Genomic DNA, 26,121 nt, shown 5'->3' with positions numbered 1-26,121 from the left:
ATATTTTGTCAGCATATATATATATATATATATATATATACACATTATGTCCCAGAATCTCTGAATGAAATAGCACAGGAAAAATGACTTCTGGAAAAAGACAACATGGCAAGCCTTTAAGAGAATGTTTTAAAGAAACAGGAGTGTTGCTGTATTTCTAATTAGCGTGTAACTTGATATAAAGTAACTTCCTCACTTAAAAGTATTATGAATGTGCAACAAAGCCTCACCCAGAGGTTGCTGCGGCTACCAAGGTAAACCTGATTAGGCTGGCGTTCATTCTGTTTCCAGGTGAGGCAGGAGAAAAGAATGGGGGGTTCTTAGAGGCACTGGGAAGGAGACATATCTCCCCTCTGGGCCTCTGTCTTGTCTCCTCTCCCACCTGTCTCTCTTTCCTCCCCCACCTCTCTCCACTATCATCTTCCCTCTTTGTTTCCCAGCCTTAGTGCAGTCAACACCATCAGACCCCCTCTGCTGCTCTTCCTAACCCCGTGCCTTACTGGGCCTCCAAGGGATGCTGCACTTTTCTAAGCACTTCCCTCACCATAAGCTCTGGGAGGCAGCATTTGTTTCCCACTGGAACCTTGATGCCTAAGACCTGTCCATGGTGGATGCCCAATAAATATTTGTTGATTGCATGAATAAATGGAGGCTCATTCTCAGTGTTTATTGTGGGTTCCTCTTCATCTGCTCATCCTTAAATATGGTCATTCTTCATGATTCCATGCTCAGTTGCTTTTTCTTTCCTTTCTTAAGGTTTCTGTGAGATGATCTCTCCCCTTCTTTGTTTTAGCTAACATTCATATGAAAATGAGCCCAACTTTTCAATTCAACTTCATCTTTTTTCCTCATCTGTATTTCCAACTGCTTTCAGTTAGATCTATAGATCCTCCTTATTCTCATCCATAACTCATCATCTTCCTCCCAGTCATCTTTCCTCCTTGAACTCCAACTCACTTAACATCACCATCCCTTCAACATTCCCAGATGGAAGCTCAGAGAAGCCTTTTATTTTCCTCCAACCCTCCCTGATGAGAGTGGAATTGTGTCCCTCTTTTCTCCTCCATTCCCACTGCCCTTGTTCCATATCTCACCAAGATCATCACCAAACACTGTGGGTTTCCTTACTTCTCCATCTCCCATGGCTGCTGTTGGATTTATTTTCCAAACTATGGAACTCATCATGTTTCCATCTTGCTCAAAAACCCTAGTGTTTCCCATTGCCTTCAGAGTAAAACCCAAGCGTGCAAGACTCCTCCCCATCTTCATGGGAGATGAAGTCACATCACTTCCACGACTGCTCACATTTCTCCATCTGCCTGGATAGTATTTTCCCACAACTCTGCCTGTCAACTGGCTCAGCCCCCTGCAAAGCCCACATCAAGCACCATCTCCTGAGAAGCCTTTTCCCAAAGCTTCAGTCATGATTAAGTGTGCTCTCCTTGGTGGTTGGATAACCTCTTGATAATAACTCTGTTACAGCAGAGGTCAAGGCTCTGGGCTGCAGGTGGGCGGACAGAGGAAAACGTAAAGAGCCATTGAGAATGCGAGCATGAGGGATGAAGATTTCTCCCCTAGAGTGACCTCAGGTACACTCCTTCCACTTTACCACAATTAAATAATTCATGCCCTATCTCATCTCCTCACTAAGCAAGATGTGGTCCATTTTCAACCTTTAAAAAGAGCAGAGTTAAATCCTGGTCCATTCATCCTTCTTCCCTTCTCCTCCCATGTGTGGTTATTTGGCAGAACCATGAAACAAAAGGGAGGTTCACACACTTTTAAGAAAAAGTCACTGCCATAGGCAGCTAAAGCAACAGAATATTTTCTTTATAAAAATAACTTTGGCAGAAGCTGGTTGTTTTCTGCAGACATTGTGAGCAACCAAAATAAGTTTGAGACTGTACTTCCAAACAAGTGAAAGCTGCCTCTGTTAGCGCATGTTTCCCCCTACTCTCTAGGAAGTGGAAAATTTACAACAGAAGTCATTCCCTTCATCTTTCCATCCTCTTCACAATGCAACCCCTGACCTTTGGAGCCTCCACCTCCAGCCAGAGGTAGATGACTAAATGGGGGGCGGGGGGAATGCAAACCTTAGGAAATAAAGAATGTGTCATACAAAGCATTACGTTCAAGTCATTGTCTTGAATGTTTTGGATAACTCTCATCTTTAGTTTAGGGACGAAAATCTGAAACAGAGCAATTACATCACAAATGGAACATTCATGTAGTCACCGGGATAACAAAACATTCGGTGAAGGAAAAGGCTATATAATTTCAATGAGATCCAGGTGGAATATCCCTCTCAGCAAATGTCTACACATCAGCCCATAAAAATGATAGAAAAGGCACAAGACAAGAATAAAAGCAAGAGTGCCAGGGGCTCATCCACCTAAACCCACATCCTCTCTGAGCTTGTCCTCTCCAACTACTCCTGCCATCCATTCTTCCTTCCTCCCAAGGGCCTGGATCTCTCTCATGCCTCCTGGGGTCTTCTGCTCATTGGCTTCCTTCCTTCTCTCACTGGGCAACCAAACTCTCTCCTGACCCACAGTTGGGGATGGCAAGAGGGAGAACAAAATGACCAGTGCAACTAGTAAGAATGACAACAGCTTCAGAAGCCCTTGCTAAGCGTCAAGTACTGGGTTGGTTGCTTTACATGGATTATCTCATTTAATCATGACAACCCTAAGTTCTATAATTGTTTACATTTTATAGTTGGGGAAAATGAGGTTTAGAAAGGTTAAGTATCTTGTCCAACATCACACAGCTGTTAGTATGGCAGAACCAGCTCTCAAATTAAATCTGACTCCAAAGTTAATCACTCTAACCAAAAGAGTTCTTAGAGGAACACATTTCCATATACAAGATAATTAGCAAAGGAAAAAAGATAAGTATATTAGGAAGGATGAAGCACTAGGAAGTCAGAGGGAAAGCCTTATAAAGAGATGGAGGAGAATGGGAGTCAAGGGTGAGGAGAATGGGACAGTCTGGAGAAATGGCTGGACCACTACAGGTAGTTGCTGTTTAAATCACTCAGTTGTGTATGACTCTTTGCGACCCCATAGACTGTAGCTTGCCACTCTCTTCTGTCCATGGCATTTCCCAGGCAAGAATACTGAAGTGGGCTACCATTTCCTTCTCCAGGGGATCTTCCTGACCCAGGGATCAAACCTGCATCTCCTGTACTGGCAGGTGGATTCTTTACCACCTAAGCCACCACAGAAGCCCACTACAGGTGATACGTGCATGTGTGCTAAGTCACTAAAGTCGTATCCGACTCTTTGCGACCCCATGGACTGTAGCCCTCCAGGTTCCTCTGTCCATGGGATTCTCCAGGCAAGAATACGGGAGTGGGTTGCCATGCCCTCCTCCAGGGGATCTTCTGGACTCAGGGATTGAACCTGCATCTCCTGCAACTCCTGCATTGCAAGCCGATTCTTTACCGCTGAATCACTGGGGAAGCCCCACTACAGGTGGTAACTCATACCTAATCCTTAGTTGAAAACGAGAGAAACATCAGGAGAAACCCTTATGTACTAAAAGATTTCTGACTTTGATTCACAAAGGATGGGATTCAAAGAAAGAGAACTTGGGATGTTAACATAAGCATGGCCATTCTCACACAGGTGAGATGAGGCATCTGCCTGAAATGCAGGAGGAGAAGGAAACAGTAGGTTCAAAAGAAGCAGGAAGACACAGACTTGTGCATGAAAAAGAGATGCCAAAGATGCCATTGTCCTATACAGAGAAACACTCAGGAAGAGTGGAAGCAGGATGGAATTACAGGGGAAATACAGATGGGTGCTTCTGAGACGAGCCTTTACCACGAATGGTCCGGACAAGGATGAGGCTTTCTGAAGGCAGACTGCATAACTACAAGTGAGCGATCACAGGAAGGGGGACTTAAACTATCCCTATGTCTGTTGGAATTCACAGTTTGCTAAAATAGAGTTGCGTATAAAAATTTTCAACATTCCTAGCTAACAAGTTCAGCTCAGATTAGAAGGAGAAACTGTCATTCTGGATATAATTTTAACCAATGAGAAAGAACTAGTTTCTGTACAGGAATTACAGGGACCTTGGGAGAACATGTCTTTTGGGAGTCTATAATAGCAAGGAAAGGGAGCATTACATACATTCTAAGGCAATGTAATAATGAAGAATTCCAGTGAAAAGGAAAAAGATAAGTAAACTATTAAGCTAGCGTGATCACACAGAAAACTTTCTCATGAACTCATAGTTTTCAAAGAACCAATTCAAGAGAGATTATGAGGGACATACAGTCAAAAACCAACACACAAAAATGATGATTTTCAGGAAGACTAAAGACTTAGTCGATTCCCTGGTGGCTCAGACAGTAAAGTGTCTGCCTGCAATGCAGGAGACCTGGGTTCGATCCCTGGGTTGGGAAAACGACCTGGAGAAGGAAATGGCAACCCACTCCAGTACTCTTGCCTAGAAGATTCCATGGACAGAGAAGCCTGGTGGGCTACAGTCCATGGTGTCACAAAGAGCCGAACACGACTGAGTGACTTCACGACACAACAAAAGACTTAACTAGTAGGAAATCCAAGAGACATGAGTGATTTAAAAGGTCTTCTGTGACAAATTCAGAGAGAGAGAATGAGGTGGGAGAGATGGAAGAAAGGAAGGGAAGGAAGGAGGGATAGAGGGAAAGGTGGAAAGGAGAAAAGGAGAGAGGTAAGAACAGAAGATAAAAGAACACAAAGGTAAAAGAAAGGAAGAAGAAGGACGGAGATGAAGAAGAGGATGAGGAAGAGGAGAAGAACAAGGAAGTGACAGGTTCAGAAAGAGAGTGTCATGTTATCAAGCAACTAAATGCCCAAAATGCTAAATACTCAAATTCCATCTTCTAGAGCAAGGAGAACAGATTTTGAATTCAAATTATGCAGCAAAGGAGACTATGAAAAGAATAAATTGGGGCCAAAATATGTTACAGAATAAGAAAAATCTAGGCATATAGATTATTTCAAACCTCCAGATTCAGGCAAATTACATTACAAAGTGCAAAAAGAATTTGCACATATAATCTCAGAGCCACTGGCAGTGAGTTTGAGAAATCATAAAGAATGGTAAAGATGCCAGAAACCTTGGGAAATGTTCTATTTTGCAATATCCTGAAAACTAAAGATCCATAAGCTGGACACAATTCTCAAAGAGGGTGAGCCCTGCTGGACCCTGTGGGGATCAGAACACACCTGCTTTGCCAATGAGGTTTGTTGTGAAACTAGAATCTTCCAACAAAGAATGAACACTGTGATGAGAAAGTTGAAAGGCATGCTGAACAAGGGAAGGCTCAGTGGTATGTACAGCACAGAAATCAGATGACTAAGAAGGGTATCAGTGATTTGAAATGTTTGTATAAGAAGCCATAGGATCATTTTATGTTGCCTTCAAAACCAGAACTAGAACCAACAGTAGAAACTTTAAATAGGCAGATTTTTCCTTAACATTTGAAAGTATTTTCTGTTCATTCAACAGGTATTTACTGAGCACCTACTTTGCACCAAATACTATGCTAAGCACTGAGGAATACATGATAAATACAGTTCTCACCTTCATTCAACTTAGTCCTGTGAAGGAAAACAATAACTAAGTAAGCAAGGAACATAACACAGATTACAGCAAAGCCATGAGGGAAAGAATGGGGAAAGATGGAGAATAACAGTGAGGATCCATATAAAGATGATTTTAGGGAAAACTCTGAGGAGGCGCCATTTATGCTGAGACCTATACAAGGGTACAGCTGGATGAACACTGGGAGGCAGAGAGAGTTAGCAGGTGCAACAGCCCTGAGACTGGAGGGAACTTCACTTGTTCCCAGAACCGGAAGGAGCCAGGAAAGTAACCTCAGTGAGCAAGGCAGAGGAAAACAGGAGATTGTGAGATACGGTTGGAGAGAGAGGCAGGAATCAGGGAATAAGATGTTGCCATCCTAAGGAATGTAGGATGTGTTCCAAGAGATACGGGGAGCTGTTGAACGTTTTGAGCAGGAGTCACACGACCTGACTGATGTGTGTGTTTTAATGGTTATTCCAGATGCTCTGTGGTAAACGGATCTGTGTGGACTGGGGGCAGGGGCGGGGAGGGGGATGCAGGGAGAGCATTTAGGAGACTACCGTAGCGTTTAGATGAGGCAAAGTGTGAACTGAGGGTGTGCAGTCAGGTTGGAGAGAAGTTCATTTGGATTTTTTTTAAGTAACATACACAGAGTTAACTGATGAACTGAATATGGGGTTTGAGGGAAAGGAAGAAAAATGACTGGAATGATACAAAACTGGACTTAGGTGGCAGGATCTGAGGGACTGCCTGAGCAGATACTGCAAAATGGGACCAGGAACTGGGCTGGCAGGATGGAGTGGAAAGATTGAGGTGGCACTTGATTCAGTGATGACAACAGAACTCAAGTTCCTACTTCATGCTGTGGGTCTACTAAAAGCTCCAGAAAACAGGCTTTTGGTTTGGCACAATTCTTAAACTGCAACTGGTTATAAACTTTATCACAAGCACGTTTCTAGGGAAACTCACAGTGCTCCCGGTGAAAACATGAAGAAAATTAGCAAAGTTGCATGTATACTTTCCTATATTATGTAAACATTTTATATTATTATATGTGCTATATATTGTATACACATATGGCTTATAAAAGTGTAGTCCTTTGCTCAAAGTTTAAAATACAGAAGGCATTCATGCTTGCAATGCCCATAATAAACATTAATAACCAACAGACACAAATGCTGCAAATTTTGCTAAAGACAGCATAACATTCTCATCTTGTTACGTCATCAGGAGAATCTCTCTTGAAAAGAGGAGTTTTTGAAATTTAAGACTTGAGCCTTTCTCATATCAGAAGAGATCCCCCAAATGAGTCTTCTCATTCCTACTTCACTCCCAATAATCTCATTGTCCATTACAAAAAAAATTCCTACCTTCAAGTATCATAAATATTGGGTGCTAACAGCCGTGCACATAAGAATGTAACTGCGGCAAGAATTCTTTGCTGGAATATATCAGTCTTTAAAAGATAACCAGGCCTAAACCACAGATAACCGTTGAGACTAGATCTGTTGTCCTGTCAACCATCTATGTCACAGCCTTCTGGCATCAATCAAACATTACGGTTTAAATTCCAGATCACGAATAGCGTGACCTCAGCCACACCACTCAAGCTATCCATAGTTAGGCCACCTAAAATATCACTGATGGAAAGAAGTTTATGTGGGAACCTAACCCGGGGTCCTTTTCTCAACATTAAATTCATCTGACATTTCATGTTCTTTGTTGTAAGGGAAAAAGAGAGAGAGGAGGGAAACGAGGCACAGTGTTGGCCAGCAGGTGTGATTCTGCACGTTTCTCATGCAGGGGTCTAGGCTGCGGTTTCAGCTCCAATGGGGTGTTTTGTCTAACTGTCTGGGCGTAACGTGTGTTGTCCCACAAACAATTTGTCACACCACGAGAGTCACACATCTGGGGACAGAGACAGCTCATGCCATATGGCAAAAAGCACAACTCTTGTCAATTATCATCTTTGGTGGCAGGTAATTTCTTCAACTGCACGTCATGATTTTGTCAGAACTTTGTGTCTTTTGAGTGCTGGGGGATAACCTCAACCAGGCAAAGTCAGTCAGGAAGACACGGCTGTTATAATTTTAAAAAACCACAACCTACAAACGGCTAAAGGACTTTCTCACAGTAGCAACCTTTGGAGGGTTCTTTGGAGAAAAACAATGTTTGAAAGAGACAGATTTTACTACCAGATGCCAGTTTTGGCATAGACAACCTTAATGAGGTTAAGGACAGGTCTTACAAATATCTACTTCTGAATTTTTTTTTTCCATTTGACATTTGTTTTATCCAGCTGTACTGGTGAAACATCTTTATAGAAAAATACACAGTTTAAGAGGTAACAGAGTCAGCCAGTTGAATAAAACTTCACAAGATGATGCAGAGTCAATTAAGCACACTCCCCTAAGAAGGATTCAATGTAGTCAGGAATGGACATTTGGGGGAGCTTCTCTTTTTGAAAACCATCCTTCTGGCTTTCTGCTTGTTTTTATCCACAACAGGAAAAAAATACTTTTGAGCTTTTGCGCAAATGGGAAAGAGGAGCCCAGGCAGAAATCTGGACCAACAACACAGAGAAGCAGCAGAAGGCAGCAAAGAGAAAGGCAGAGGATGGAGCGGCAAGTTGAGAAAACTCTGAAAAATAATCAAAAAGAGATTTAGAGAACAGCAATAGGGAAGGATTGAAGAAAAACATCTTGGGCTCCTCTGGGAACTCTCTCTTCCCAAGTCTTAAAACCCTCTGGTTTCCCCTTGGTCTGAAATCACTGTCCACAATGCTAGAAACAGTATGTTCTTAAGTTTTCTGTTTTGAAAAGACAAATAACCATAGAAACAGTTTTAGATTTTAGTATAGAGGAGAGAAAATTCTCTTTGCACCAAGTTAATTAGGGGAAAAGGGACAAACGTTCCCAGGAATTCCACCCCACGACTGGCTTTCAGTCACGGCCGCCAATGCACCAGCCTTAGGGAAGAGTCCTAAAGAATGGGGCTGCTTTAGAGCTGATTCCGTTGAGCAGATCTGTATCGAATATTTATGACAGTCTTCCTGCAGATTCAGAGAACTACGTGGCCTAGGCAGATTTTCTAAGGCAGTGCCGACACTTTGATCTTCTAGGGGCTCTGACATCTGTTCTTGTCATCTGCACATTTGTATGTTCCTAGTGAAGTTCAGAGCAAGACCATAGAACAGAAATCTGAGGCCCCAAAACTAGTCCAAAACCAACAGAGTGGAGATTTACACTTATTGAGATAATAGCATTGCACTAATGCAAGCCAAGAGGCCATCAGCCCATTTGGAGTATAAAATATTCTATGTGCTACAGAACAGAGAATATTGTTTTAGAAATGAATCCTAAGTTTCCCCAGGCGTGCTGGCCCTTGAGCACAGTATTATGGCCCAAGTTATGATGGCTCTTAGCCACCTTATGGAACTTGAGCCATCACCTCCTTAAAGATGAATAAAGCGGTGTGGGGTAGCAGGGCACATGACTCAGGAGAAGCCCACCCTCGCTCACTGGTTCCAGTTTCAAACCAGTGTGAGGAGCTGGTGCTCCTGAAGATAGCCCACCCTGCAAGGTCTGGCGCTCTATGATGACATCTCTGAGCCCTCAGGATGTCAGAGCTAGCCCCTGGACCATGGGGGCTAGCATGGCCCACGTGCCAAAACTTTTAGGCTGAGTCAAGAAGCCACCTGTTGCTTGACTCTAAACTCCCAGACTCTTTCATGAACACAACTCCTGCAGCTCCTGCCCTGAGCACCTTCATGAGGGCTGTACGTCCCAGCTTGCCAGCTCACCTACTTTGCTCTCTCCCAGGGCCCTCGACCTTTCATAGGGTTTCCCACTTGTGAGCCCTTCATTAAACCAAGGGATGGGCTTGGGACTACAGGTACCACAGCAAGTTACTGAGAAGGGGATGGTTTGGAGGAGGTAGGGGAAGCCTATTCCCCTCTCAGATCCCACTCTGGGAGGAATCTTCTTCTCCATGGGAGTACTTCCCTCCCAGATTCTTGCAAGACTGATGTCTCACTCTGGTAAGACGCATTGGCTTCATGTGGATAAGCATCATTTGTTGAAAAACCTATTTTCCCCCACTGAATCGTCTTGACACTCAGGTTGGAAAAAACTAGCCATAAATGTATGAGCTTTTTTCCCCAGGACTCCTTGGATTCCATTGGTCCACATGTTTATCCTACACCTGTACTACATTGTCTTTATTAATTACTGCAGCTTTGTAGTAAGTTTTGAAACGGCAGGGACTTCCCTGTGGTCCAACGTCTAAGACTCTCTGCTCCCAGGGCAGGGGGCCCAAGTTCAATCCTTGCTCGGGGAGCTGGATTCCACATGCTGCATCTAAAGATCCCACAGACTGCAACTAAAGACCTGGCACAGCCAAATAAATAAATATATTTTTAAATAAATTAAAAATAAATTGCGATTGTTTATTTTTAAAATTGAAAGGGAAAATATGAGTCTCTAACTTTGTTCTTTTTCAAGGTTGTTTCCACTATTCTAGATTAAAAGCTTTACTACACCTTCCGTCCAAGTTGTGAAGCTGTGTTCTCTCTCTGAGATGCCTCATATAGGAGGTAAAGAGCAAACAATGTCAAAATAGCTTTACCTTTGTACTCCCTTTTCTCTGATTTGGTTATACTACTTCATTTTAAAAATACAATAAAATATTTCTCCTTCTCTCTCTACATTTTACTTCATTATCCCTGTGGACTTGTACAGTATTTCTTTATTTGTAAAACTCAAAATCCATGTTCATATAAACATGAGCAAAGGTACCTATATTCCCTTTCTGCCAATATCATACTTCCTGGACAAATTCTGTGATGATCCTAAAAGACTAGAATCCCTTAGAGTTTTGTATTTCCCATAAAGAACAAGTTTAGTTTAGGGGCCAATTATTTCTATCTGAGGTTAATGTCATTAAAACATTTAATTCTTTCTAGCGAATGATAACAAATTGCATACAGTGTTACAAAGTGAGAAAACAAGAAGAAAATCTGTTGTTTTTTTTTTTTTTAAATAGAAAATCTGTTTTAAGAGTCAGAGGCAATGTACGTTTCTGAGAAAAAAAAAATGTGGTCTCTCATACTTAAAATTGAGCAGAAATTAAGGTCTTAACCTAGCTACACGTCACAGATAAAATATGGTGTGGTCATAGGTCCTGGAAACAATTGTGTATTTGAATTGGGTGCTTGGCAGAATATGAAAATAAAGAAATATGTGTTTCTCTCTGAAAACTGATTTTGCCGTCAATACTCAAGTGTTTTTTGTCTCTGATACATTTCACTAAACCCTGATAGCTCAGCCTGCGCACTGCAATGAAGAGTTGGCGCTCTGCTTGCTGCAGCTAGAGAAACGCCCTCACAGCAACAAAGACCCATAGCTCCTGCAATGCGGGAGACCTGGGTTCGATCCCTGGGTTGGGAAGATCCCCTGGAGAAGGGAAAGGCTACCCACTCCAGTATTCTGGGCTAGAGAATTCCATGGACTGTATAGTCTACAGGGTTGCAGAGAGTCGGACACGACTGAGCGACTTTCACTCACTCACTCAAGTGTTTTTTGTCTCTGATACATTTCACTAAACCAAGTCTAACAAGGGTTTTCAAGAAGTCTACAGAAACTCATCAGGCAGAATCGACGGGCTGCTAGAGGGGCACAAGAAGCACTGGCAAGGCTTCCCTGGTGGCTCAGTGGTAAAGAGTCTTCCTGCCAATGCAGGAGTCACAGGTTTGATCCCTGGTCCAGGAAGACCACGCGTGCTGGGGAACAACTAAGCCTGTGCACCGCAACTACTGAGCCTGTGCTCGAGAGCCTGGGAGTCGCAACTACTGAGCCCAGGTGCCAGGATACTGAAGCCTGAACGCCCCAGAGCCCAGGCGCTGCTGCAAGAGAGGCCGCTGCAGTGAGAAGCCTGCGCCCTGCAGCGAAGAGTTGGCTCTCTGCTTGCTGCAGCTAGAGAAACGCCCTCACAGCAACAAAGACCCAGCACGGTCAAAAATAAAATTACATATATATATATATATACACATATACACACACAGAGAGAAGCAGCACTGGCAGCTCGCTGAAACGTTCTAAGTTTAGCAGCTATACTGGGAGCAACAGAGTTGGTTCTAAGGGCCTTTTCTGCTTTAATGGGCCTTCTTAGAATGTGCCAGAAGCCTCTCAGCAGCCACTCCTGAGCAAAGCACAAGCCCAGGGAAACCTGCCACTTCAACTGCTCCTGAATCCTTCAATCCTTGACAGGAGGACTTCTCCATAAAAGGAAGAAATCAACTCTGGAGGCAAGACCTGTATTTAAAGAGGTGTGGACTCTGGGCAGCTGTGAATCCTTTATCCCTTTTATCCTTCACCACAGAAACAGCTCTGGAGAGATTCTCAGATGAAAATAACTTCAGCTGAGGAACTTCAGCTGGGAGTGACTGGATGTGTCCAGCTTGACAGAAAACATTATGAGATACAGCGAGGCTAGAAGCCCAGGACTGCATGGGATATCTGCATGAGCTAAAAAGTAGCACAGTTTTAATTTAGAAATATATTCTTCAAATACCAAGCCAAGTACAAATAGCAGAGACTAGCATGAGATGGGGAGTTTAGTATTATACCCTAATCCTTGAAAGTGAAAGAATAAAGTAAGCAACAATATTATAGTAGCCACCTCAGTTGTAAAGTTAGGGTTGATTTAGAGGGCGAAAAAGTACATTTTTGGATTCTGTTTAATAGGATATTTAATAATACGGCAAATGTTGGGATCAAATTTGATGACAATGCTGGCCGTGAGAAGCAGCAGGTGGTGTGATGCTAAACATGTCTGGGGTGTGGCTGATTACTAAAATATTATGGGATAGCCAAGAGAGGTGAGTAGAGGTACTGACCATGTGCTGTTTCATAGTAACTGTGTAGAGCTTGGATTTGCTGATCTGTGTCCACGTAAACTTTTCTGCCTGACTTTTTTTTTTTCAACCCTCTTTCTTCCTCTGAACTTTGACCACACCACAGGGCTTCCTTCTAGTGTGGGGGTGGATTTCCCTCAGAGATGGGAGTTTCTCCATCTTAATGTCTGCTCCCCTCCGAAGCTTCCCCTTTGGACCTTGGCCCATGAATATTTTCCTCTGCATCCTGCCTTTCCTCATTCTTTAGAAAATTACACTCCTGAAGACAAGGCTAAAGGAGCACAACTCTCCGAAAACCATTCTGTTTGGGAATGGCTTTCAGCTGTGGATGGTGATCTCTACAGGACTCGAAATAGCAGAGTATTCTCCGTTTCTCCAGGAGACCATCAGCCTGGGATGGATGAACACTACAGGAAGATTTTAAGTTCGGCATAAACAAAGAGCATCCTAATAGCAACTATCAGTTCAGTTCAGTTCAGTTCAGTCGCTCAGTCGTGTCCAACTCTTCGTGACCCCATGAATTGCAGCACGCCAGGCCTCCCTGTCCATCACCAGCTCCCGGAGTTCACTATAGATCTGCTCTAATGATACACAGAAAAGATTCTGGAACTTCTCCCCAAACCAATTATGTATGATAAAGGGGCCTATGAGGATTAGATAGAGGTCTGTTAAAACACACAAAAGGTCTAGAGCTGTGCCATCCAATACAGTAGCCACACTGCCTGTAGCTGGTGAACACTGGAAATGTGACTGAGTTTTAAATCCTTTTCAATTTCAATTAATTTAAATTTTAAAATAGAATGTAGTATAAAATATTTTTATGTTAGACAAAACTTTGTATTGATTGGACTACACTTGATTTTAACTGTTGGATCATGGACGGTATTACTATCATAGTGCATGTCAGTATGTGTATTACTTCTAGAATTTACTAATAACTTTTAAGATATCAATTACATGTTGAAGTAAGATTTTTTAATATACTGGGCTAAATAAAATATATTGTTAAAATTAATTCCAACTCTTTCTTTTTCTTTCTCAGTTTGGCTACTAGAAAGTTTTACCATGTAAATATGGCTTACCTTATATGTTAATTGAATGGGGCTGGTCTATAGGACAACTGAGGTCTTTGAATACAGAGGAACAAAGTTGTGGCAGACCCAGGGAGGACAGGGGGTTGGGAGGAGGTTTACAATACCATTATCAATACCTGGATTAAAAACCAAGGATTTCTTTTAAACAACCAGGGAAATGAAAAATGTTTAAAGTTTACATTTTTTATTTGTGTAACAATAATGTTTAAAACTTTTCATACATTGCCAACTGGCCCCTCTGCCCCTCAAATAAATTCTTAAGCTGGGGAATAGAAGTGCTTTACGCATGAAGGGCCGGGGCAGGACTGTCTGACCTGCAGTCCCAAACTCTTAGGAGAACTTGGAGCTATTGTAAAGGGTCCATAAATTGCTGTGGACAAAGCAGTGTCTGCAGATTGAGTAAATAATCTCCGGCCTCTATTGGCACTACAGTCTTTCAAAACTGTAGACTGATTAATAAAATGTAAATTCACTTTAACAAGCTACCAAATTCAGAGTAGTGAAGGGGTCATCACATATTTTCTCAATCAAAAGACTCTTAAGTCAGCTATGCACATCTGAAGCATTGGACTTTTGCTAGCTCATTTGGTGCCTTTGTGCAAATCATATCAAGACAAGTCAGAGAGTTCCGTCCCAACTCATCCCCAAGCATGTGACCTGCACGAAAAGGCATTGCTGTCATGGTATATTTTGATAGTCAAAAAGTTCTTCAAACTGGAAAAGGATAAATTTGTAATCTGGAGAATGCTGTGGACAAAAAGGAAACAATAACACATTGCCTGCCATTTCAGTGAACAATGAATATTGCCCAGCATCAAGCCATCAGCCCCTCCAGCCGCCCCTGTGGTGTGCTCTGCAGGGAATTCAGGATGGAGAAAAACAGGATACTGGCCTAGACAGTTAAGATGCTTATCAAAAAAAAAAAAAAAAAAATTCCAATAAGCCCAGACTTGTGCATCTTCCCATGCATAGAAAAGCATTAAAATCATGATTTTGAGATGTCTGGACTTTGTGATTAGCAGCAATCTTTTGATGTTTGACTACATGTTTTTTGTTTTTGTAGCAAAAACTCCTAAATATCCTGGCTCCTCTCTTACCTCTTTGGAACAGTCCCTCAGAGCTATCTATCTAATAGGCTATCTCCTGGGCTGTAGTCCTCAGCAAGTTCCCTCAATAACACAACTCTCAGGACTTTCCTGGTGGTCCAGTGGCTAAGACGCCATGCTCCCAGTACAGGGGGCACGAGTTTGATCCCTGGTCAGGGAACAAGATTCTACATGCTGCAGCTAAAGATCCTACACTCTGCAAGAAAGATGAAAGATCCCGTGCGCTACAACTAAGACCTGGTACAGCCAAATAAATAAATATTTTTTAAAACCTCTCAACTTTCAAGTCAGTGTGTTTTCATTGTTGTTGTTCTTGTTTTTCAGTCGACAATACCCAAAATACCAAATAAGAAATCGATGCTTTGCCTCCCAGGATCCCTGCCCTTGCCACTGTCCTGGGCCAGTGTTCCTGCTTTAGACCTGGTGGCTGGGGAGGTAGCTCCTATGGTCTCAGCTGGGCCTCGGGGCCATGGTGGGACCACCAATGGCTCTGACATCATCCAATCCATGAGGACTGCAAACAAAGCCTATGCTCCCATGACCCATCAGTTTCTAGAATGAGCAAAGGAGAATTGGAAGGAAGTCATAATCAGTATCCTCTGACCTTCAATCTGGGAATTCATGGTGGAGAGGAAAATACGCTGTTTCTTCAAAACAATTTATTTACAATTTAGAACAAGGGTTCTCAACCTCCTCATTCCAGACATGTTGATAGTTCTTTGTCATGGGTTTGTCCTTAGATGCCAACAGCATGCCCCTCCCAGTTGCAACAATCAAATGTCTCCAGACATTGCCAAATTCCTAAAAGGTGAAACTGCCCCAGTTGAGAATCACTGATTTAGAACATTAAAACATTTGTGGCATTAGCTCATTTTCATAACATCTCTGCTCCACAACTTTCTCATCAGTAAAATGGAGTGATAACTGGGCTGTTCTCATAGAGATGTTGTGAGGATTAACAAGACAAACCTCTCAATGTTGTTGTTTAGTTGCTAAGTCGTGTCTGACTCTTAGAGACCCCATGGACTGTATGTAGCCCGCCAGGCTCCTCTGTCCATGGGATTTCCCAGGCAAGAATACAGCAGTGGGTTCCCATTTCCTCCTCCAGGGGCTCTTCCCAACCTAGGAACTGAACCCACGTCTCCTGCTTGGCAGGCAGATTCTTTCCCACTGAGCCACCAGGGAAGCCCTCAATAGGTGACGATAAATATCAGCTAGTACACTCCCAAGCTCCTCTTGTACTGGTCTAATACCTGATATTTGTGGATTTACTCTAAGGTCAAGGCTGCCTCTGTGTTACTGTGGCAGCTAAGACCCCCTGAAGTCCGAGTGCCAAGGTTCAAACTCCAGGTGTGATCAGGAGTATGTTGCTAAACCTCTGAAACCACAGTTTTTCATCTATTTTTAAAGACAGACAAATAATGAAAGACTCTCCCTTGCAGGGCTGTTGTGGGAGTGAAATGACATATTCAGAGGTTGAGCTTATTAACCATTATTAAGTGCTGCAAGGCTACATGTGTATGCAGGGAACAGCAAAGAGAGATGTTTTATAAAATTCCAACAAATTAATAGTTTTTCTCAATCTTCCTCCCCCACTGCTGTCCCACCCCACCCTAAGGACTTTGCCAGAACCCCAAAGTCCTCACACCTCATCATGTGAACCCCTAAGGGGTCACACCAGTTCCTCCCAGCTACCTCTTGAGGGTCCTGTTTCTAGAAGTTCTCCTCAGACTTGTGAGCTGCATTTGCCCAGGTCCACCGCGACGACACTCAGGCTCTTACTGGTGGTAAAGCCAGACTTCTCTTCATGCCACAGTCAACTGAAGCGGAGACAAAGCTCTTCCCCTGCTGGCACTGCAGCCTGTGATTGGCCACAGATTCTCTGCTGAGTCTCAATTTTCTCACCTGCAAAATGGGGCAACTCAAACAACCTTTTCTCCAGGATCCTCACCTCCCTCCAGGACTATAGGTGCTTCTCATTCCTGCAACGCTGGACAATTGTCTATCCCTGTAATGCCCCCCTCTTTAAAAGAAACCCTTTTCGTTTCATAAACCATGATCTCCCTTAAGTAAAGGACTGTGTCCTATTCGCATTTACGTCCCATAATGTATTTCCTACCACTAGGCAAATCCTCAATAAACAATTGTTGAATGAACGAGTGGGAGAGAGTTGAACGTATGATCATGTTCAAAGCCTTAAGTGGGACAGGCTGGGGTTTTCTTCCCTTCTCACCCTTCTCTTGCCTTCACTTCCCAGATACTTGCTGGGAAGATATCTTTTGTAAAATGAAGCAGAGACTGATGCTCGGTTAGCATGGTAACTCATGGATGCTATGCTGTGAAAAGTGGTTAACATCTGCAAGATAAATGTGGTTTGAGTTGGGGGATTTGGTTTCACTGGTGTGCGTGTATGCTAAATTACTTCAGTTGTGTCCAACTGTTTGCAACCCTATGGACGATAGCCCTCCAGGCTCCTCTGTCCATGGGGATTCTCCAGGCAAGAATATTGGAGTGGGTTGTCATGCCCTTCTCTCCAGGGGATCTTCCCAACCCAGGGAAGAACCTGATGCATTGAACCTGGGTCTCCTGCGGCTCCTAGCGTTGCAGGTGGATTCTTTACTGGTGAGCCACTGAGGAAGCCCCATTTTCTCTGGGGGGTGGGGGGTGGGGAACCAGAATAATCTGCTGCTGCTCCTTCAGCCTGAAAGCACTCAGCTGAGACAGAGGGCCCTGGGAGGGGGGGTCCGAGAGCAGAGGGGATGGGAAGTGAGAAGGGAGATCCCAGTTAGCCTCCAGGGTGGAGGCACAAGCAGTGCCCTGATGGGGAAGGAAACAATCTGTGTCATCCTCTGTGCTCCATGGGTCTCCAAAAGCACCTATAAGTAAGGCTTTCTTTCTGGAATTCACCATGCCTGGAGCCTCCCACCATCACTCCCAACAAAATAACTTGACCTAATTAAGATGCTACATTAAGAAAATAGACAGGGTTGGTATTGTGGTTTACCTGGTGTGGTTCAGAACTGCAAGTCTGTTCCTTTGGGTCATCCATAGAGTGAAGATTTGATTGACATTCTCCAATCCAGGGACTTCTCTGGTGGCTCAGTGGTAAAGAAAATGCCTGATGAGGCAGGAGACACGGGTTTGATCCCTGGATGGGGAAGATCCCCTGGAATAGGAAATGACAACCCATTCCAGTGTTCTTGCCTGGGAAATCCCATGGACAGAGGAGACTGGCAGGCTACAGTCCATGGAGTCACAAAGAGTCAGACATGTCTGAAGTGAGCAAACAGCAACAGGTTCAATCAAGGAGACCACCGTTCCAGTCCTATTGGCACGATTTAGAGCCAGGTCAAAACTCAAATGACTGGGCCTCCATCTCCTCCCCGCTTGCAGAAATGGGAAGAAATAATAACTTCACTGTGGGTCAAGTGGATGAACTAAACATCAACATCACAGTGTTGGCGTCAAGATAAGGACAGCAGAATAAGAAATGGATCCTAACATGAACGCAACTAATAATTCACAGCATGACCTTTTGTAAGCAACAACTTTCCCAGATTTCAATTTTCTGATCTGTTACTCCTAGTTAGGGAGTCCCCAATGGCTCAAGTGGTAAAGAATCTGCCTGCTACGGAGGAGGCACAAGAGATGCAGGTTTGATCCCTGGGTTGAGCAGATCCCCGGGAGAAGGGAATGGCAACCCACTTCACTATTCTTGCCTGGAGAATTCCATGGACAGAGGAGTCCAGTGGGCTACAGTCCACGAGGTTGCAAAGAGTTGGACATGACTGAGCTACTAACACACCCACTCTACTAATACTGAGTCCAAAGGGAAGTGGTAGAGAAAAAAATGAGATGTTAGGTTTAAAAACACGTCAAAATGGTTAGGTGCTCTGCACATAAATGATAATTTCATTACCAATTTGTTAAATAACTAATGTGTGAAGGTTTCTATTCATTCAGTGGACTGCATATTACTTGGAATTGCAGCAATTGCTAAAGTGTTAGTAGAGAGCCAAGGGCGATAGGCAAGAGGAAGGAACAGGAAAATGAGAAAGATGGCCTTGAGGCTCTCCCTGCATCCCAGGAGAGCTAAGAGCACACACAAGTGGAATATGTTAAGGGGCTTCCCTGGCGGCTCAAATGGTAAAGAATCTGCCTGTGATTCAGGAGATCCGGGTTCAATCCCTGGGTCAGGAAGATCCCCTGGAGAAAGGAATGCCAACCCATTCCAATATTCTTGCCTGGAGGATTCCATGGACAGAAGAGTCTGGCAGGCTACAGTCCATGGAATATTTTAAACAATCAAAGAAAATAAAATATTTCTGGGGAATATCTGAGGAAGTGAGCTGATGCAGATCACTGTCAATTCATAACAAATCAAATCTAGATTGATTGGCTTTGATGAGATTGAATTGATGGGACTGATTTAGTTTGACTTGACTGCAAACCTCCATGGATGGAGGAGCCTGGTAGGCTACAGTCCACGGGATTGCAAAGAGTCAGACATGATTGAGCAACTTCACTGACTGACTGGATAAAAGGGCTGTTATAAATGGGCCTTTAGTGATGTGGCTGAGCTGTGGGGGAGGGGAAGCGTTCAGTGGTCCTATGATTAGGTCTCAGTCTTTAGTGAGCTTATGCCTATGGACTGTGAACTTCACAAATATTTCTGAATTGTTTTTCTACCCCCTCAGATGAGACTTGGGCTTCCCTGATAGCTCAGTTGGTAAAGAATCCGCCTGCAATGCAGGAGACCCCGGTTCGATTCCTAGGTCGGGAAGATCCCCTGGAGAATGGATAGGCTACCCACGCCAATTTTCTTGTGTTCCGTTGTGGCTCAGCTGGTAAAGAATCCGCCTGCAATGTGGAGACCTGGGTTTGATCCCTGGATTGGGAAGATCACCTGGAGAAGGGAAAGGCTACCTATTCCAGTATTCTGGCCTGAAGAATTCAGTCCATAGGGTTGCAAGGAGTTGGACACAACTGAGTGACTTTTACTTTCAGATGAGACAGGATGGCACTGTAGTTTGTAAACACAGTAATATGATCTCTTAATCCCTAATTTCCCATCTCCCTTTCCTCTCCCTTTTGGTAACCACTATATTCTGTGAGTTGTTTGTTTTGCATATACATTCATTTGTATCACTTTTTAGATTCCACATGTAAGTAATATCACATTGTATTTGTCTTTCTCGGCCTGACTTATTTCACTAAGCATAATATTCTCTAAGTCTGTCATGTCATTGTAAATGCAGAATTTCATTCTTTTTATGGCTGAATAATATCCCACACCTTCTTTATCAGTTCTTCTGTTGATGGGCATTTGGGTTGCTTTCATATCTTGGCTATTGTAAATACTGCTGCTATGAACACTGAGGTACAGGTAACTTTTTGAATTAGTGTTTTGTTTTTTCTGATAGATATCCAGAGTGGCATTGCTGGATCATACGGTAGGTCTATTTTTAGGTTTTTGAGGGACCCCCATACTGTTTTCCACAGTGGCTGCACCAATTTATATTCCCACCAACAATGTACAAGGCTTCCCTTTGCTCTACACCCTCTCCAGCATTTATTTGTAGACTTTCTGATGTTAGCTATGCTGACAGGTGTAAGGTGATATCACATGTTTTGGTTTGCATTTCTCTAATAACTAATGATACTGAGCATCTTTTCATGTGTCTGTTAGCCATCCAAATGTCTTCTTTGTTTTTTTGTTTTGTTTTGGGCTGTTTGTTTTATTTTTGGCTGTGCTTGCTGGATCTTAATTCTGCAACCAGGCCCCCTGCACTGGAAGTGCAGAGTCCTAACCACTGGCCTGCCAAGGAATTCTCTGTATGTCCTCTTTGGATAACAGAATGTCTATTCGGGCCTTATGTTCATTTTTGATTGGGTCGTTTATCTTTCTGATTGACAATCGATGACTTTTAATCAATCAGATATTATATCAGTAAACAGCATCTAGAACACTTACAGTTAACATAATTATCTATATGTTGTGCTGTGCTTAGTTGCCCCAGTTGCATCTCTTTGTGACCCGACGGACTATAGCCTGTCAGGCTCCTCTGTCCATGGGGCTTCTCCAGGCAAGAACACTGAAGTGGGTTGCCACGCCCTCCTCCAGGGGATCTTCCCAACCCAGGGATGGAACCCAGGTCTCCTGCACTGCAGGCAGATTCTTTACCAGCTGAGCTACCAGGGAAGCCCAATTATTGATGTGGTTTGGTATATATTCATCTTTGCTGTCTGTTTTCTTTTTGTCCCATATTTTCTGTTTTCCTTTATTTTCTTGCACCTTTTTTGTTATTGTTGCTGTCTTACCAGCCTTATTATGTTTATTAAACTTTGAATTTTATAATAGTTTTGGATTTCGAGAATAGTTGTAAAATAATACAGAAAGTTCTTGTATATCTGATTCCCAGTTTTCTTTATTGTTAAGATCTTACATTTGTATGATACATTTGTCACCACTCATGAATGAATACTGATACATCACTATTTGTTATGGCCCACAGTTTATTCAGACTTCCTTAGTTTTACCTAATATCCCTTTTTTTGTTCCAGGATGTTTCGTTGTTATGTCTCCCTGGACTCCTCTTGGCTGTGACAGTTTCTCAGATTTTCCTTGTTTTTGATGACCTTAGCAGTTTTGAGGAGTACTTTTTGAGTCAGGTATTTTATAGAATATCCTTTAACTTGGGTTTATTCTTGTTTTTCTCAAGACTAGACTGGGTTTTTGGAAGGAATATCATAGAGGTAAAGCAGCATTCTCATGGCATCCTATCAGGGACGTGGACCATAGAATGTGACTTATTCCTGTTGATGTTGACCTTGATCCCCTCTCTGAGTGCTTGTCAGGTTTTGCACCATAAAACTACTCTTTTCTTCCCACTTTTCATCTGACTTTTTCGAAAGAAGCCTTATATACATCCCACACTTAAAGGTAAGGGGTTATGTTCTATCTAGTTGAGAGAGATATAATTTATTTAGAATTCTTACGCAGGAGAGATTTGGCTCTTCTCTCTCATTTATATTAGTAGAAACTCAAAGATATTTATTTACAGTTTAAGTGACAATTTAGTACTATGTTATTTATTTTATTGTTCAAACTGTTCCAGCTTTGATCCTTGGAGCCTTTCCAGTTGGATCCTGTGTCACTTGAACATACTCCTCTAGACGGATAGATACATTTTAGCACTTTCTTACTTCCTGGTACTACAAGCTTTTCTTCTATGTTGTCTGCCCAGCTCTAGAATCTTCCCCAGAAATCTTTGTTGCTTTTGTTGGAAAAAGCTTTTAGAAACCAAGATCTGCATGCTAATTGTGCTTGCTTATTGCTACTGGATATTGTTACTTCTAGGCCCTCTCGGCTGACAGAGCAAGTAAATATATTTACGTATATTTATATATATACACATAGCTGCAAAAATTCTCTATGCAACCATCTGTACCTTTAATAAGCTAAACATGAGTTCATACTTACGTCTTCAACTCTAACCCAGTATCACATGGCTCATTCGAACTTCCCCTGCTTAAGAGCAGTTCTTTTAAAAATGTTATTTCCTGTCCTGGTCACTTCTTCCCTCTTTTCCCTCAATTATCCCATTCAGAAATGTTTCACCTTAGTCTGTATAAGACCTTCGTCCTGAGCCAATAGTATACATTTGCTCAATGTCAGCATGGAGCCCTGAAAATTCTCTGCTTAAATATTTAAAAGGTTGAAGATCAGGAATTCCCTGGTGGGCCAGTGCTTGGGACTCTATGAGCTCTCTGCCAAGGACCTGGGTTTGATCCCTGGTGAGGGAACTGAGATAAAATAATTTAAAAAATAAAAGGTGGAAGATCTATACTGTAAAGCATCAGATGATAGATGTGTTGACTTATGGATGTTCTCCTTGCCTACTGATTGAGTCTTATTTAGTGTGTTAGTAGCTCATTTGTGTCCAACTCTTTGTGACCCCATGGACTATGGGTTGCCATTCCTTTCTCCAAAGGATCTTCCCAACCCAGAGATTGAACCCAAGTCTCAACTGAGTCTTAAGAGGCACATTTAATTGTTCAGCACCTCAATTTCCACTTTGGGCTTCCCAGGTGGTTCAGTGGTAAAGAATTTGCCTGCCAATGCAGGAGAAATGGGTTCAATCCCTGAGTCAGGAAGATCCCCTGGAGGAGGAAATGGCAACCCATTCCAGGATTCTTGCCTGGAAAATTCCATGGACAGAGAAGCCTGGAAGGCTACAGTCCATGGGGTGGCAGAGTCAGATGCAACTGACCACACACACTCAGTTTCCAAAAGGGACAAATGTTTAACTGATTCTCTCACCAGTTTGTTGTGGGGATGAAACACAGTATGAGGATAAAAATAACTTGGTAACATAAAAAGCTCTGATCATTGACAGCCTCTTCAGTTGGCTTAGGTGTCCCTTCAACATACCCTCACCTATTTAAAAAAACACTTCCTTACTTTCTGGCATTATAGGTTCCTCTACTATGTTACCTGCCCAGCTCGTTGTTCATTTCTCCATCATCATTCATTTCTCCATCTTCAAATGGAGGATCATTCATTTCTCGAAGGAGAAATGAGGATTAGATATGGAATCACAGTGACTTTTGACTGACCTCCTAACACCATGCCTGAAGTCATAAGGAAGGAACAAACACTGTCCCATTTAATCCTCAAAAGGGGGTAGCTTTTATTATCCTCATCTTACAAATGAGAAAATTGAGGTGTATAGATGTTAAGAATTTTTTTTTTTACTTTGTTTGATTGGATTATACCATTGCTTTACAATGCTGTGCTGGTTTCTGCCGTACAACAGCATGAATCAGCTATCAGTAAACATATATATCCCCTCGCTCTTGAGCCTCCTTCCTATCCACCCCAGTCTTTGGGCCGCCACAGAGCACTGAGCTGAGCTCCCTGGGCCGCAGGGCAGCCTCCCACCAGCTGTCTGTTTCCCCGGGCAGTGTGCGCATGTCGGCACTATGTCGGGGCCACTGTCTCGGCTCATCCCACCCTCTCCTTCCCCCACCGTGTCCGCAAGCCCATTCTCCACAGGAGCATCTCAGTTCCTGCCCTGCAAAGAGGTTCATCAGAAATCAAGAAACGAATCGTGGTGGTCATGATATTAAACAGCACGTCCTGAGGGCTCCCTATGGGCTTAGCACTAAGCGCTGTACACTTACTAACTCGTTGCTTTTCACAACAACCTGATGAAGAAATTTCCTATTATCCCCACTTTACAGAAGAGGAAACCAAAGCGCAGAAAGGATTCCATAGCTGGTAAGTGACAGGGCTGGCATTCTTTTGAATGAGTGTTTATATTTACTGAGAACCTACTTCTTAGTTAAGCTATTCTTCCAACTAAGTACTGCAGGTGAACAAGTTGACTAGACAAAACTTGTGTTCTCAAGCTGCCCATATTACACAAACAGAAGGCAATATTATTGTGTTAATATGGAAAATATCCTCTCTACCTAAACAGGCTTCTTTCATTTAAGACTAGTTTTGAGAAGAGATTTTGTCCCTAAAACATTATGCTGGCAGTGATCTATGGAGTGCAGCACCGTTTTCAACTTGGTTTCACTTGATTTCCTGGTTGTTTTATCCCAGAAGTTAGAAACTAGTAACTCAAGGTGGGTGTGTCCTCCTCAACAATTGGGTTGATCTCCTTACAATTATGCATATCTTACTTTTTTATAACACCTCAGCTTTTTCAACCTCAGCTGTCCTCAGTGGCAGCTGATTCCAGCACCTCCTCACTGAGAAGAGTCAGCACATTTAATATTTTATAGTAATATCTTATGGAGAAGGCAATGGCACCCCACTCCAGTACTCTTGCCTGGAAAATCCCATGGACGGAGCAGCCTGTTGGGCTGCAGTCCATGGGGTCGCTGAGAGTCGGACACGACTGAGCGACTTCACTTTCACGCCTTGGAAAAGGAAATGGCACCCCACTTCAGTGTTCTTGCCTGGAGAATCCCAGGGACGGGGGAGCCTGGTGGGCTGCCGTCTCTGGGGTCGCACAGAGTCGGACATGACTGAAGCGACTTAGCAGCAGTAGCAGCAGCAGTAATATCTTATGTAACATATATATATATATCACTTTTTTTGTATGCCTGAAACACAATATTGTAAGTCAACTAATACTTTGAAAAGGAAAAAGAAGAGTCAATCCCTGAGATTCCCTAGTGAATATGAACTTGCCCAGCAAGACTGGGGCTAAACAGACCACAAAACACTATTGTGTTCAGAGCTGCTGCAGAATGAAGCCAACATGGAGGAGAGGACAAATCCAAAAAGCCACAGAGAAGTGGAGCAGTGGCCTGGCATGACCTGGGTGGGGTATGCCTACTTTAGGACTTGTTACGCAAGATAATGAATCTCCTCATGGCTCAAGACATCCTGAATCAAGTCTGAGTTTTCTTGAAGCTAAAAGCACCCTCACCCACACAGCATCCCAAAGCCTCTTTGTTACTGAGAACATGTATGCCTGGGAATCTTGCTATAACCATCCTATTTCCCAGAGGTACTAGCCAAGGAATTTTTCCACAAACCAATGAAATTCTCAGTCTTTGTGGTCAAATGCCCTCTGTCTACCCTTTTCTTCTCCTTAGCTTTATTCCCTTAGACATCTACTCAAAGACACTTGGAACACTGAAATCATTCTAGCAATACCAAAAGCTACGTGATGCTGATTGAAGACAGTTGAAGAGAAACAGTGCTTTGAATTAAAGCATGTTTCCTAGTGTTAGTGAGCAACACAAAAAGAGGACCCACTTAGCCATCTACCCCCACTGGGTAATTCATCGTCTGTCTGCTTTGGAAGTGACAAAGTGCTTTGGGGGGCCTTCTAAGCACTTCTTTCCATCCCATTCCTTTTCCCTGATTGCTTTCAAAAGAACCAAAAACAAACAAGGCATGTTAATTACTATGGGGTATTCATTATTTGGTTCAAAGCCTCAAAGCTCAAAAGAATCAGAATAATTTATTTTCTGAATTCACTTACCCCAGTTTCCGAACCAGCCAACATATGGACAGTCTTTACTATTTGTTGATAATGTTCTTTCACTGTAAGCATTACTGCCCCTGAAGCAATGTTATAAGACCATCCTTGGGCTGAATGCAACAATTAAGTCTTTTTTCAAAAGATGTGCAGATAAGATTGCTTGGCAGTTTGAAAGCAACTTTAGTCTAGGAAGCCCAGTCAATTCCATAATGGAATGTTGAAATTTTCCTTGCCTACCCCTGAAGGATAAGGCTGCCTGCTTTGTCAATTCTATAAACTGTAAATATTCATTTTTTGTACTAGTAGATCCAGAAAAATATAGAGAATAGTAAAACCAACATCCATATAGTAGCCATAATAATTTAACAAATGCTAACATTTTGCCATATTTCTGTCAAAACCAATTATAATGATGG

Source organism: Capra hircus, chromosome 11 (genome assembly GCF_001704415.2).
Source record: "Capra hircus breed San Clemente chromosome 11, ASM170441v1, whole genome shotgun sequence".
Classification (NCBI taxonomy): Eukaryota; Metazoa; Chordata; class Mammalia; order Artiodactyla; family Bovidae; genus Capra; species Capra hircus.
The sequence above is the reverse complement of the archived record's forward strand: the minus strand, read 5'-3'. Positions refer to the sequence as shown.